The following is a 13,032-nucleotide window of genomic DNA, read 5'->3' as shown; positions in this document are numbered from 1 at the left end:
TGTGCTTTCTATCGAACTGTATGAACGTTTTGTGGATCTCTTTATCATCGTAAACAGAATTCGCGTTCTGTCACGAAATGTTTCTGTTGTCACGAGCCACTGCGTGAAATTTAAACAAAAAAGCGTCCACCGATCGACGTAATTAATTCAGATAGCCGAGAGGGACGTCGTTTCGAATTCTTTCCCGTCATCTACGCATCGCTTAGTGTCGTAACATCATAAATCTAGACAAACAGACGGACTGATTTATTGTGTCCTCCTGAACTTGCTTTTCCGTCGACGATTTTCTAAAAAAAAAAAGTACCTATCGCGCGTCAAAATAAATTTTAAACAATAAGACCGTCAGGTGACTCGTTAACACTCTCTGGGAAAAAATCAAATTTCGACGCGACCGATCGCTATTTTATAAAAAAAAAAAACACGATATTTCGTTCGATCGGTTGCCCGAAATGCGAAATAATATTCAGAAAAAATTTAAAGATTTTTAAATTGTTCCATTAACTCGTCATTACTTGAAATTAAATTGTCGTTTATTATCCATAAATTGTCAAGTGTTTCGAAACAGTGAGGTAGATGTACTCGACCGTCTGTTTTATCACCTACTAAATCTAATGAACACGCGATGTATCGATATATTCGATTGTTAATGATTTTAACGAAGAGGAAATTTATTACCATTGAGTGTCGCAAGAGCAGACAGCGCATTTTAATCGAAGAGACTAATAGACATATTTTAAATCGATCGATAGCACGAGTCATCTCTCATTACATCTCTGTACCTTTGTCGACTTTTAATTCCCTGTCACTGATCTCGAACAATCGAGTAACGAGGATCTACTTCGAAAGAAAAGTGTCCTCATCTTTTTCTTTCTTCCCTGTTCAGCTGTTGGAAGCAGTTCCGAGGTCACTTGTGTTTACTTTACTTCGCATATTCCCGAGAATGCATTTAGATAGAGTAATCTTCCACACAGAGGAGGATTGCATATTTTATAAGAGACAAATTGATGTCTCGTAATGTCAGTCAACGATGCCGAGCGTGTTCGAAATTGGACGAAAATAAATCATTAATTACACGGTAGGAGCATCCGTCATGTAAATTTACCAAGTTTAAAGAGGTGTGTCGACTCATGTCAGAGGAAACATGATAATGGAGAGAGTGTTTGCAGTAAATCTTAAAGCGGCTTAACCAGCGCCAAAGTGGAACCGGAGTTTCGCGCGTGCGCAGCGCCGCGGGAATCGTTGTGCAATCGCGCGCCACTAACCTAGGAAATCCCACAAAAAAATGCTAATAAATCCAATGTTTACGATATCCATTATTTCGTTCCGGCTGTCAGACACAGGGACGTTTTACTGTCTTCGCGTTTGTCTTTTTTATTCGCGTTTCAAAGGAATCTACACGCGCGAGTTAATTGTCATCAATTTTAAGAGATACTCGATCACATATTTTACACCCTGTACGTGTGCACGCCACGTGCAACGATACTTTCGCGAATTATATTATTTTTATGATCCAGATTCAATTTGTCGCGGTGAAATTAAACCTGTTGTATTATCATGATAAAAATTGAGCCTGCTGTATTGTCGCGGTAAAAATTAAGCCTGCTGTATCGTCGCGGTAAAAATTAAACCTGTGGTATTGTCGCGGTAAAAATTAAGCCTGTGGTATTGTCGCGGTAAAAATTAAGCCTGCTGTATTGTCGCGGTAAAAATTAAGCCTGCTGTATCGTCGCGGTAAAATTAAACCAGTTGTATTGTCATGGTAAAATTAAACCAGTTGTATTGTCATGGTAAAAATTGAGCCTGTTGTATTGTCGCGGTAAAAATGAATCCTGCTGTATTGTCGCGGTAAAAATTAAACCTGTGGTATTGTCGCGGTAAAAATTAAGCCTGTGGTATTGTCGCGGTAAAAATTAAACCTGCTGTATTGTCGCGGTAAAAATTAATCCTGCTGTATTGTCGCGGTAAAAATTAAACCTGCTGTATTGTCGCGGTAAAATTAAACCTGTCGTATTGTCATGGTAAAAATTGAGCCTGCTGTATTGTCGCGGTAAAATTAAACCTGTGGTATTCTCGCGGTAAAAATTAAGCCTGCCTTATTGTCGCGGTAAAAATTAAGCTTACTGCATTGTCACGATATCATGTATTTTTCTTCAAAATAATAATAATATTAAGGTGACTTGTATCTGACGAAAATTGCACGCGGGACACGATGTATCATAGCACCGTTCGTGCATGTACGAAAATATTAAATTAAGTGGTTTTTGAAGCTTCGTTTATTCTTCGTAAAATATGCAGTGTTAAAATACTTTACAGAGGAGTGTTAGTAACGCGTAAGATGTTATTTTGATATACTTGTCTTTTACATTAAACGATTGCAGTGTGCTAAAATTCAGTTAACAATAAATTCTTGGTATATTTAAAATAACACTGAACAGATCGCGAATAGTCAATGTAAAATTACTTCTCTGTAGTTTCTTTAACGTTTATTCGGTTACATTCGATGGAAAAGGATTGAATATTTTTTGCCAAAAGATGCAAAGCAGTAGCAAAGAAAATTTGTTTCTTCAAACGATTCAAATGGCACGGAATTTATCCAATAGAACGATACTCGTATATTGATCCTGATAATTAACTAAACTAACGCTCTATAATCTTTTAGTTGTCTCAGAGCACTTACTTTGAGAAAAATTAATATTACCCCTCGATCGATACGATTTCCATCTTTTTCGTTTTCTTTTATTTTTATTTTTTTTTTGATCTTATTAAGCACTTCGAAACCACAGACCGTGTAATTGATTGAGTACACAGCCTTTAAAAGTCGATTTAAAAATACTGTAAGCTGCACCAGCGCGGCAAATTCCACGCGCGTGCACATAAAATCTTTCCTCGTTCGAACGTTTCACGGTCAAAGCCATGACAAGGTTCGCCTCGGCTCCGATTAACACCGTGAGGAACCACTACTTATTCAAATCGATAGTTCCAGCCAGAGCTTGTTTTCTAGTTCTCGCGGATCAAGTCTGCGTTCTCGAAACGCAAAGATAGCGATTAGAATCCATAACTTTCGATTCAAGAAATTGGAAAACCATCGATACAATTATCAGTAGAACATTTTATTGGGTTGTTCGAAAAGTCATATCGTTTTCCAAAATAGAGAATATATACTTCCATAAAATGTTTGTACACTCTGAAAGAATCGTGTTTCAGTTTCACCAAAAAAAAAAAAAGAAATGACTCTTCGAACAACCCAATAGTATTACTTTGTAACGTACGATGTGCATTCTCAGTTTCTCCAAAAAAGGACTCTAATCGGAGCAAACGTCGAGCGAATAATTTAACGTAAATCCTGTAACAAATTTCAAACGCACATGGACCACATTCGTGGTGGAAAAACTCTAAAGTTTCAAAATTGATTTTGAAATTGAAATCACACGCGCGTTTAAACCTCGAGCTACCGTACTCATCGCAAAAGTATACCGCCCGTGGAAAGATCAAAGTTGCGGAAGTTTCGTCTCGCGAATCGATATTCGCGTTCAAATTTACCAACGATACGACACGGTGACACGATCGTTAAATAAACAGATACCGCGGTGGTGTCGTGGTCGGTTCCCCGGTTCGGTTTACTTGTAAGGAAATAATTTGTTCCCGAAGTGGTTGAAAAGCATATTCCAATCGAACGAGGTACGCGCGCCGTGAGTCGTTACTCCGTTATACGACTGACCGGTCGTACGTACCCGATCGTAAAGCACGAAATTGTATTCGTAATTTGATTAGTCCCGCGACAACCTGTTTAACCTATATTTCCACGAGCGACGTCGCCCGTTCGTAAGATTGCCCGTACTACTCCGCATCCACGCGTTGTTATCGAGTAGAACCTTTGCGAACGAATTAAATATAGTGTGTATCCAGACGACTCGAGATATACGTGTGTATACGCGATACACAGCGTACGAGAAACACGGCTGCGTTGTCTTGCAACGCGCTCCGCGTTAATATACGCGATGATATACGACTGTATCATGTAATCGATTGTCTCGCCGCGCAATGATTGTCTCCGTTCGCTTCTGTTTTGCTCGTCGCGTACGGCTTTTCGAATTCTCTTTACGATAAAACGTTCGAACGAAAACTTCGCCCGATTCGTTCTCGAGTTTCGCGGGAAAAGATATCAAGTAAACAGTTGAACGAAGAAATTCCACTCACGATTCGTAACGATGCTCGGACTAGTAGCACGTGTTGCGTCCTACGGGGAAAGTGGTTACACACGGTTCGACACAGGCCGATCGCGCGCTTCCGAATGTTACCGATGATTCATCAACGTGATAAAAGAACGTTACGATTGATGCACCAGCTTCTGCACACCGTCAATATTTTCTCGGACTCTGCTCTTCGACATTCTAATCAACGGTGACGTCATCGAACCTTGTTGAACTTCGGAGACAAAGTGACGATGCATCGGCTGGTTTTCACAGTCGTGGAACTTCCGAGCACGATACGTCAAGAAAGAAATCTTAAAGGAATAATATTTCGATAATTGTCACTCTTGATATATAGTACGCTTTTATTGGGTTGTTCGGGAAGTCATTTCGGTTTTTCTTTTTTTTTTTTTGGTGAAAATGAAACAGGATTCTTTTAGAGCGTTTGAACGTTTTATTAAATTATATATTCTTCATTTTAAAAACGATATTACTTTACGAACAATTCAATAAATTATACTCCTCGATGTACACATGTGCCACTTCGAACTGAACGGATTTGCGTTGCGAAAGCTTAACGCAATAAAAACAGTTCGAGGATGAAAAATAGTACAACGAATAAATTATGCACATGTTTGCGATCAGGTAGGCAAATGAGAATTATGTTTTTTATTAGAATTGCTAGCTGAACGAAAACTATGCGAAATGGCTATCTGAGCAATCGGTTCGGATTTAACAAAAATTGTATAACACTCGAGAGAATTCAAAGTTACGAATATTCGGGCAACTCGATAATCTCAAACTGTCCGATGAATAAACATTATCGGACCAAATCGGTTCGCGATGTCGTCAGTGTCGGTAATATACCGACTCGTTGGTGAGATTGTCAGGCTTCGATTTAAAAATCAATTATTCATCAAATGATGGATAAGCACGAGGTAAGTACACGTCGAGTCGTGTTCGTTGTTCAGATATGTGCATACAGAAATCTGTATAATATGTGCATGTACAAACGAACGTAAAGACGAATAACAGTAAAACTAAACACGAGGGAAGAGAAACGCCAGTATTTTTAGCTATATGTTTTCATTTTAGATTTCAAAGTGAAAAAACAAAATTCTTCCCTTGTTGACTCAACTATATTTCCAGACGTAGAAAATTCCACCAATTTAACGTCTCCGTTCTTTGTATTGATAAAATTTCGTAATATCGCAATTTGAAATCATCTTTCACCGAAATCCGTTAAAGTTCACTGATAAAATTAATTAAGAAAAATGGTATTTGTATATATATGGAATAAAATTTCATGTTTTTTTTTAATACGTTTTCTGGGAATCTAATCGACGTTCAATTAAAATACAATGGAGTTTGATTAACAAAGAGAAACCTTTCAAAGAAACAATGCGTTCGAAAGTTTATCTAAATCAATTAAATTTAAACTAAATCAATGATTTTGGTCCAAATTCACCAGACGGTCTAAGTACTGTTCGAATATTCGTATGGCGTGGCGCTCCTCCCGAGTCTACCCGAGTTTACTCGAACCCGACCGAGCTCGTAATACTCGAGTACGCGCGCACCATTAATAATTTCAATCATCCCTCCGTAGCTTTCGATTATCCACCGGGTCCAGATTATATTCGGCTTCCTACAATACCGACCGGACTGGATAATCGATATCCCAAAGTGAGTACTCGAGACACGAGAAACGTTCGAGTATCTACTCGATTCCTTCCGAATACTCGGTTTCTCAATGTACTCGACTCCGTTCGAATAGTAACATTCTCGAAGTACTCGAACGACTCCGATAAGCGAGCCAGAAAAAGGAGAACGAATGCGAAAGTACAACACGTTTCGCGTTTTACATACGTACGTTCTGTACTACGGGCTCAATCGTGCGTTCGAGCGAATACACGCGCGTGAAAGTAATGCGAATCGTGCGCGTGTACTGTCATGCGTGTTCGCTATAGTGTGCTCAACTTGCACGTAGTGAGTCATCGAGCGTACTGACGTCATCAACGTGCTTGGGGGGGCAATCAACCGGCAAGCAGCGTAAAAATGTTGCGGATCACGCGTCACATAGTGCACGGTTGCACTCTTGCGTGGGTGGATGCTTGAAGCTGAATGGAGGTCGAATAAGAACGTATCGTTTCGGTGCAATCAAAGGAGTTGAAAGCACTGTTACATTACAGAATTTCCTGATTTCAATTACGATCCACTTTCTCCGTTTCTTAATTGTTATCGTACGAATTACGAAAATTGTTTCAACAGTTGAAAAATTAATGCAACTACGCTACATTTCATGAATTGTATATCGATACATCCGTTTAATAAAATATTTCTTCTTTGCGTTCTTTAGACGATCCACCTTTAAAAAATGTTGTTCCTACCAAGTTTTCTTTGATTTTTTTCAATGTTACAGTACTGTGTTTGTACACAGGGGAAACAATCCCGAACGTTATTGTCGAGCTTTCGAAAACATTACAAAAATTTTTTACTTTCGGCATAATTGGGTCAATTGCCCGATCGAAACGACAAATGTTTACAATCTAAATGAAATATCAAAACGAATTATTGCGAACCACCTTTCGACTGTATTTAAGACCTGATTACGATATGACGAGTTTGGCACGTACAGTGACTCACGAAAGTATTCGCTCTATTACAAGGAAATTCACCTGACTTGAAAGTTGGATTTTAATTTCCCATTATTACGAAATTGTATTTGAAACATCGAAGAGAAAATGATTCCGTAAAGGTTGATTTCATCCGATTCCATTAGATCAGATAGCTCGCGTCGAGTTTCATTTTCTTTGTAAGTTTGCAATCGTGTGAGAGGGAGCACACATTTTTTTTTTTACAAAAAATATTCAGCTTTTAGTGCTCTATCGCTATACAGTGAAAAACATTTTGGAAAGAATTGTATTGAAAAAATGAAAAAATATTGAATTTTCAGGGCCTGATTTTATCTACTAGACAATATTTTTTTATCGACAAAAAAATTGTGTCGTATACGACCCAATACGCTATACATGCACACAAACTTTCGCTAAAATCACACTTATAGATTAGGGGAATTCCCTTGTAATGGAGTATTCGAATACTTTCTGTATAACGAACCATTCACTCGTTATACCGTGTTCTTAGGATAATAACAAATTCAAACTATTATAAGGAGATAAATTCAAATCAGTCATGGGTTGTGATTTATGACGTTTAAATTGCTCTGATTTGCTTTATTATTTACTCTGCCATTCTTAACTATAAGCATATTGCGAACAGATTTAAAAATATTGAACGTGTTATCGAGGGAGAAATTTATTCGAGTAGATGATCTTTCACTTATTTTCAGCGCTTATGTTTGCCTTGGTTCGTATTCATACTCGAATATTAACTAATAACAAAATTGAAAATGATGTTAATTATTGTACAAAATAATTTGATAACGTATTGAGATGTTTAAAGATGCGTGTAGTATCTGTCAGGAATTTTTATAAATACAGGTGGTTGTATTCTTGTCTCTATATGTTTCGTTTCAATTTTTGAAAGATAATGTACCGTAACACCTCTAATGGGTAAAAATGGTTAATGTTTATCATTCCTAATAGAATTCCTACTAAACGTGTAACCTGTGACTTTTGTTCCGTAAATGTACGTAACCATACGCAAATTGAAAAAAAACTGTAGGATCATTATTCACGTCTTAGTGAAAAGACAAGTTTAAAACACCTCTCTTGGAAAATGTGCACTGTTTGAGTTGCATCACTCTTATCGCAAATGAGTGATGTAAGAATTGTGCCGTTTACAAGCAGGAATCAACGGTTTTATAAATAAAATGAGCAGAGAAACGAACAACGTAGTGGGAAAAATTTGCAAGAGGTGAGTAATACCTTGGATAAAAGTTCGCCGGTACAAAGTATTTACAATAACTCACTGGATTTGAAAAACAAAAAATCGAATTGTACAGTACGATAAAAATTTGCAAGAGATGAGTAATATCTTGGATGAAAGTTCTCCGATACAAAATATTTATAATAACTTACTGGATTTAAAAAAAAAAGCGAATTGTACAGTACGATAAAAATTTACAAGAGGTGAGTAATATCTTGGATAAAAATTTTCCGGTACAAAGTATTTACAATAACTTACTGGATTTGAAAAAAAAAAGTGAATTGTACAGTACGATAAAAATTTGCAAGAGATGAGTAATATTTTGGATAAAAGTACTCCGATTGAAAGTATTTATAATAACACAATAGATATGGAAAAAAAATCAAATTGTATAGTACAATAAAAATTTGTAAAAGGTGAGTAATATCTTGGATAAAAGTTCTCCAATTGAAAGTATTTATAATAACACAATAGATATGAAACAAAAAATCAAATTGTATAGTACAATAAAAATTTGTAAAATGTGAGTAATATCTTGGATAAAAGTTCTCCGATTGAAAGTATTTGTAACAACTCACTGGATTTGAAAAAAAAATGCGAATTGTATAGTACGATAAGAATATTAATGCCACTCGTTTGTAAAACTTTAATGTGTGCGGACAAACACAAGTAGAAGCAATTTATACCAATCAAGTATATGAATCAATGTTTCTACTTCATTGATTTCTCGTCGCAAAATCCGGTTATGCAGACAGTTTTAAGTAGACCAGTTATATTTCTCCTACAATAAATTTCCCCATTAATTAATCTAAGGACAAACAGGATTTGAAAATCAGATTGTAAATCATCGAGTCGTTGGTGCGCCACTTACTTCACCACGTATCTACTACATTATGCACGTATATATGCATTTATTTCGTTTCAGATGCATCATTGCACGCCTTGAATTTATTTCCCACACATCCGTTTGATTTTCCATTATGCAAAAATCTACAAACTCCATAAAGAGAACCGTGGGGTGATTGTTTCAATATTGGAGTGTTATAAAAAAAATTATTGGGACATTCAAAGTGCCTTAACAATAGATGATATGATGATTTGAAAATGCAAACACAAAATATCTTCAGAGGTAAATCTTTTTGAGGATTTACAAGTCACTGTTGTTTCTTTGAAAGTCAAAAATTTAAAAATGTTACCAAACAATGGTTTTTAGTATACTTCGTACATAAAAATATAATAAAGATTCTGAAGTGCATTGGATATGAATAATTGATAATGTTTCATTATCATAACTGTGATTCATTATCATAGACGTCATAATTGTTTGTCGTTAGATCCAACGTCGGGAAATAATAATACTCAACAACGTGCATCTACAATGTTGAAGGCATATACATTTTCTAATATTCAATGGAATATTTTCCATAAATTTCCAGCAGAATTAAGCGCAGATGCACAGAACACCTTCAATAAAATAGAATGTTTCTCGAAACAAATAACCTTGGTGAACATTTTTTCATCATACAATGTTTACCTCTTCAAAGAGTGTACATTCATTCTGAACAGATTTTTTTGCTTGTATACATCTGAGCAACGAACGTGTTTAACTTCGTTCAATATTTTGCAGTAGTCACGGTAAATAATAAGTTCGTACATGTCTATAGATTTATTTGTACAGCTTTGTTTAAACTTCTTAAAATTGATCAACAGGCGAAAAGTGTTGTTTTTATATGTCTTTTATGCCGAAGGCTTAATTCTGCACTGTGTATTGCTTTTTTTTGTAATATATTTACACGTTGAAAAGTACACAAATAGGGAAAGATTTTTAAAAATATGAATTGTTATCTTCGGGATTTAATTTCTAATACGATAAGCAGAAACCATGATATAGCATTGCTATAGCTTTATCCGAGACAGAAAAAAGAATTAAATTGAAACGTGAATAGCTGATTTTCAGCTCAAAGAAGTTGGAACAGGTTGATTAAACATCTTCGAATACAATCAGTACAACAAACGTCAAGAACTCTCAACAAAAGTCAAAGATACACACGTATGTGGAAATTTTAGCAGAAAAAATGTCACGAGTAAAAAGTGTGACTTTTTATATTTAAATAAAGAAAGAAAATATTAGTATACGTGTACCAATAAATATTGGTTAAATATTAGTAACTCTTAAAAATAGACATTAATAAGGATAAGATATAATATAGAAGCATTTTTTCTATAATTTCTTCATGACTTCTTACTTAACAGATTTTAGAACGCTGAAAAATAAACTATATTTTAAGAGAGATTAAAAGACAATAACAAAAATGTACGAAATCTTGATAACGTGCATCGCTCTTTTTCCGGGAATACGAAGAACGGTAAATAATGAACGATAACAATTTCTTTTTTTATCGAACTTCGGATAGGAAAGCTATATCGTAAAGTAAAATGTTGCGTACATTGTTTACATAATATCCCCCGGAAGTTGTCACTATTAACGTTATTAAAGTTATTAAAGGAACATCTGCAATCTGATTTCGCTCTTTTTATGTGTCACCACGTAATGCGTAATAATAACAAGTTGTTAGGTATCTGATTTACGAAGATTTTCCCGGAATTAAATTTAAGATCGTCGTACCGAAATTTATACGTGAAATTTTGCTTTTTAAACAACAGCTACAACCGGAATTGTACCACGATGAAAATACACGTACAAAATTTGCAAAATGGACGCAATTCTTTATTCGTAAATTTATTCTGTGAAACACAAAATAATCGAAATTGTAGCAGATAATATTTTTAACTTATTTACTTATTTAACGTCGTTATTGCACGAACGTAATGCTACAGATACACGATACATGTACGAACAAATAGAAAAAAAATTACTCAATAAAATGGTGATCTTTGTTTCAAATAAATATTGCACCCATTGTACAGGTTGCATGGAAAGTATTTGTCGCAATTTTAAGAAATGACTTTATAGATTCGAATAGGTACAGATTTCTAAAGGGTTGGATTATTTTGTTACTAAAATGTTATCAAATTGGATCTATTGTTATCGAATTGGATTACTTTTACACGTGAGTGCAATCCTACACGGTCTGCCGTTACTTTGCGACTTTGTTACTGCATTATCCGCGCGTGCCTCACACAAACCCGATGCAGGGCGTAGTGGGAGACAATGCAACCCTTCCGGGGTACCGTACCCGCGAAGATACTATATACAACTGTTCCAGATCCCCGAACATGCAAAAATCCCAAAAACCAAAACGATCTTCAATTTTAAACCTTATCCTCTTTTCGATTCTGAATAAAATTTCTATTTACCTAGACATTACCCACTTATTCTTTCGTTCTTTATTTGTTTCACTTCTGAACATTAACCAAAATCTAAAAATGATATTCTCTTCCTACACTAATAACAATTCTGGTACTTTTCTCGCGATTAATATTGAAGAACATAAAATTCTTATCTTATTCGTTCAAATTTCCTGCAAAGTATCGAACAATTTTCTAAATACGCTATCACTTCGTGGTACAATGATAAACAAGGACCAAAGTAATTGATAAATGGACACTGTACTTCTGGATAGTATTTTCATTCCTGTTACAGTCCCCCACCCCCTGTCTAATGAAACTATTAAATCATCGATGCTAAGAATCATCCAGGTGCCGTTGATGCGGCACTACGTATGGTGTACATATATAAAAAAAAAATTATGACCGAAATTCATTATAGCACTACGGTCTCGAAGATTGAATACATTGGCGATAAGATAATAGAACTGCAATTTCAGATTGGCAGGAATAAATGGCATTCCAATAGCGGGCAAACAATTTTTTTATCGCTATACTGCAACATATAAATCAAATTAACGCGATGGAAAATTACGTCGTTTCGTTCGAAACGCGCGTAGTATTGTGCTTCGCGTTCTAATTATTCAATGTGTTACACAATCGTTAACTCTAACTTATTAATCGTATTATATAATATTTATATGCCCGATCTGTCAAACTTCTGTATTATATATCGTTAATTTACACGATCCTTATTGAGCAAAGTTTTATTATATATTGAAAAATATAATGTTTCTTTGTTTTGTTTGGTATTCACCGATAACAGTATCTGAATTAAACGAATGCGTCGATAAACTCAACGTTTCGGCCCATGCTTTGGGACCTATTGAGGAGTTTATTCATAAATTGAGAATCCACGTGTTCAAGATGGTATTATCCGTACATGAAAATATTTATGTTTACATAATTAAATAATAATGTATTAAAACAAAATAAAAAAAAAAAACAAACAAGTAGGGAAATAAGACTTGTCATTTTACGGAATAAATTTTTTCGATCATTGTTCTGACGAATAGTGCTATTTGGTCCTTCTTGACGAACGAAGTATTAATGCTTGACTTGCATAGAACAAATACGATAAAATTTTATATGTGTACGCGTAGAAAAAGTTAGTTGAGTTTTAACCTTAAACGCGTAAAATGACATTTAAGATAACGAGTGTTAACGCAAAAAAGGGATCTTCTATTGCTCGAGTACACTGTACAAATACAAGCTGAACGAGTATCAAAAACTACTACTTTAAACACGATTACATCTATCCTGATTGTCCGTACGTGTCACGAACGGTCGGTATGATCTATTTCCGCTCGAAATCATACTAGGCTTATTAGTGGATCTCTGTAAGCTGATTTGACGATGAATTCGTTTGATCTCTTGTACCGTATTGAATATTTACAGAACTTGGAAAGCACAGAACGCCGATTAATTCAATTTGTTACTATATCTATAAAATACATATTATGTAACCATTGTGAATCCTTTTTAAAGTAATAGTAACGCTTCAAAGTAAAGATACAATAACACAATCGACAATTTCGAGCAATCGAGCTACATTTGATTAACGCATACTGGAATCAATTTTAGTTATACGTTTGATTTTTTAAAG

At 35.3% G+C, this 13,032-nt stretch overlaps 1 protein-coding gene across 2 annotated transcripts in view; it reads right to left on the bottom strand.

The window, feature by feature from the left end:
* The window catches only part of LOC143154259 (synaptic vesicle glycoprotein 2B), a 44,171-nt gene that overhangs the window by 30,322 nt on the left and 817 nt on the right, over nt 1–13,032 (bottom strand). The window contains exon 1 of one of the 2 annotated variants that reach the window (XM_076326214.1): nt 4,198–4,475. The exons of the other annotated variant lie outside the window; for it this stretch is intronic. The gene's annotated coding sequence lies outside the window, so the exon portion shown is untranslated. Of the gene's footprint in view, nt 1–4,197; nt 4,476–13,032 lie in introns of those variants that run through there. 2 annotated transcript variants of the gene reach the window in all.

Source organism: Ptiloglossa arizonensis, chromosome 14, assembly GCF_051014685.1.
Source record: "Ptiloglossa arizonensis isolate GNS036 chromosome 14, iyPtiAriz1_principal, whole genome shotgun sequence".
Lineage (NCBI taxonomy): Eukaryota > Metazoa > Arthropoda > Insecta > Hymenoptera > Colletidae > Ptiloglossa > Ptiloglossa arizonensis.
The sequence above is the reverse complement of the archived record's forward strand: the minus strand, read 5'-3'. Positions and strand labels throughout refer to the sequence as shown.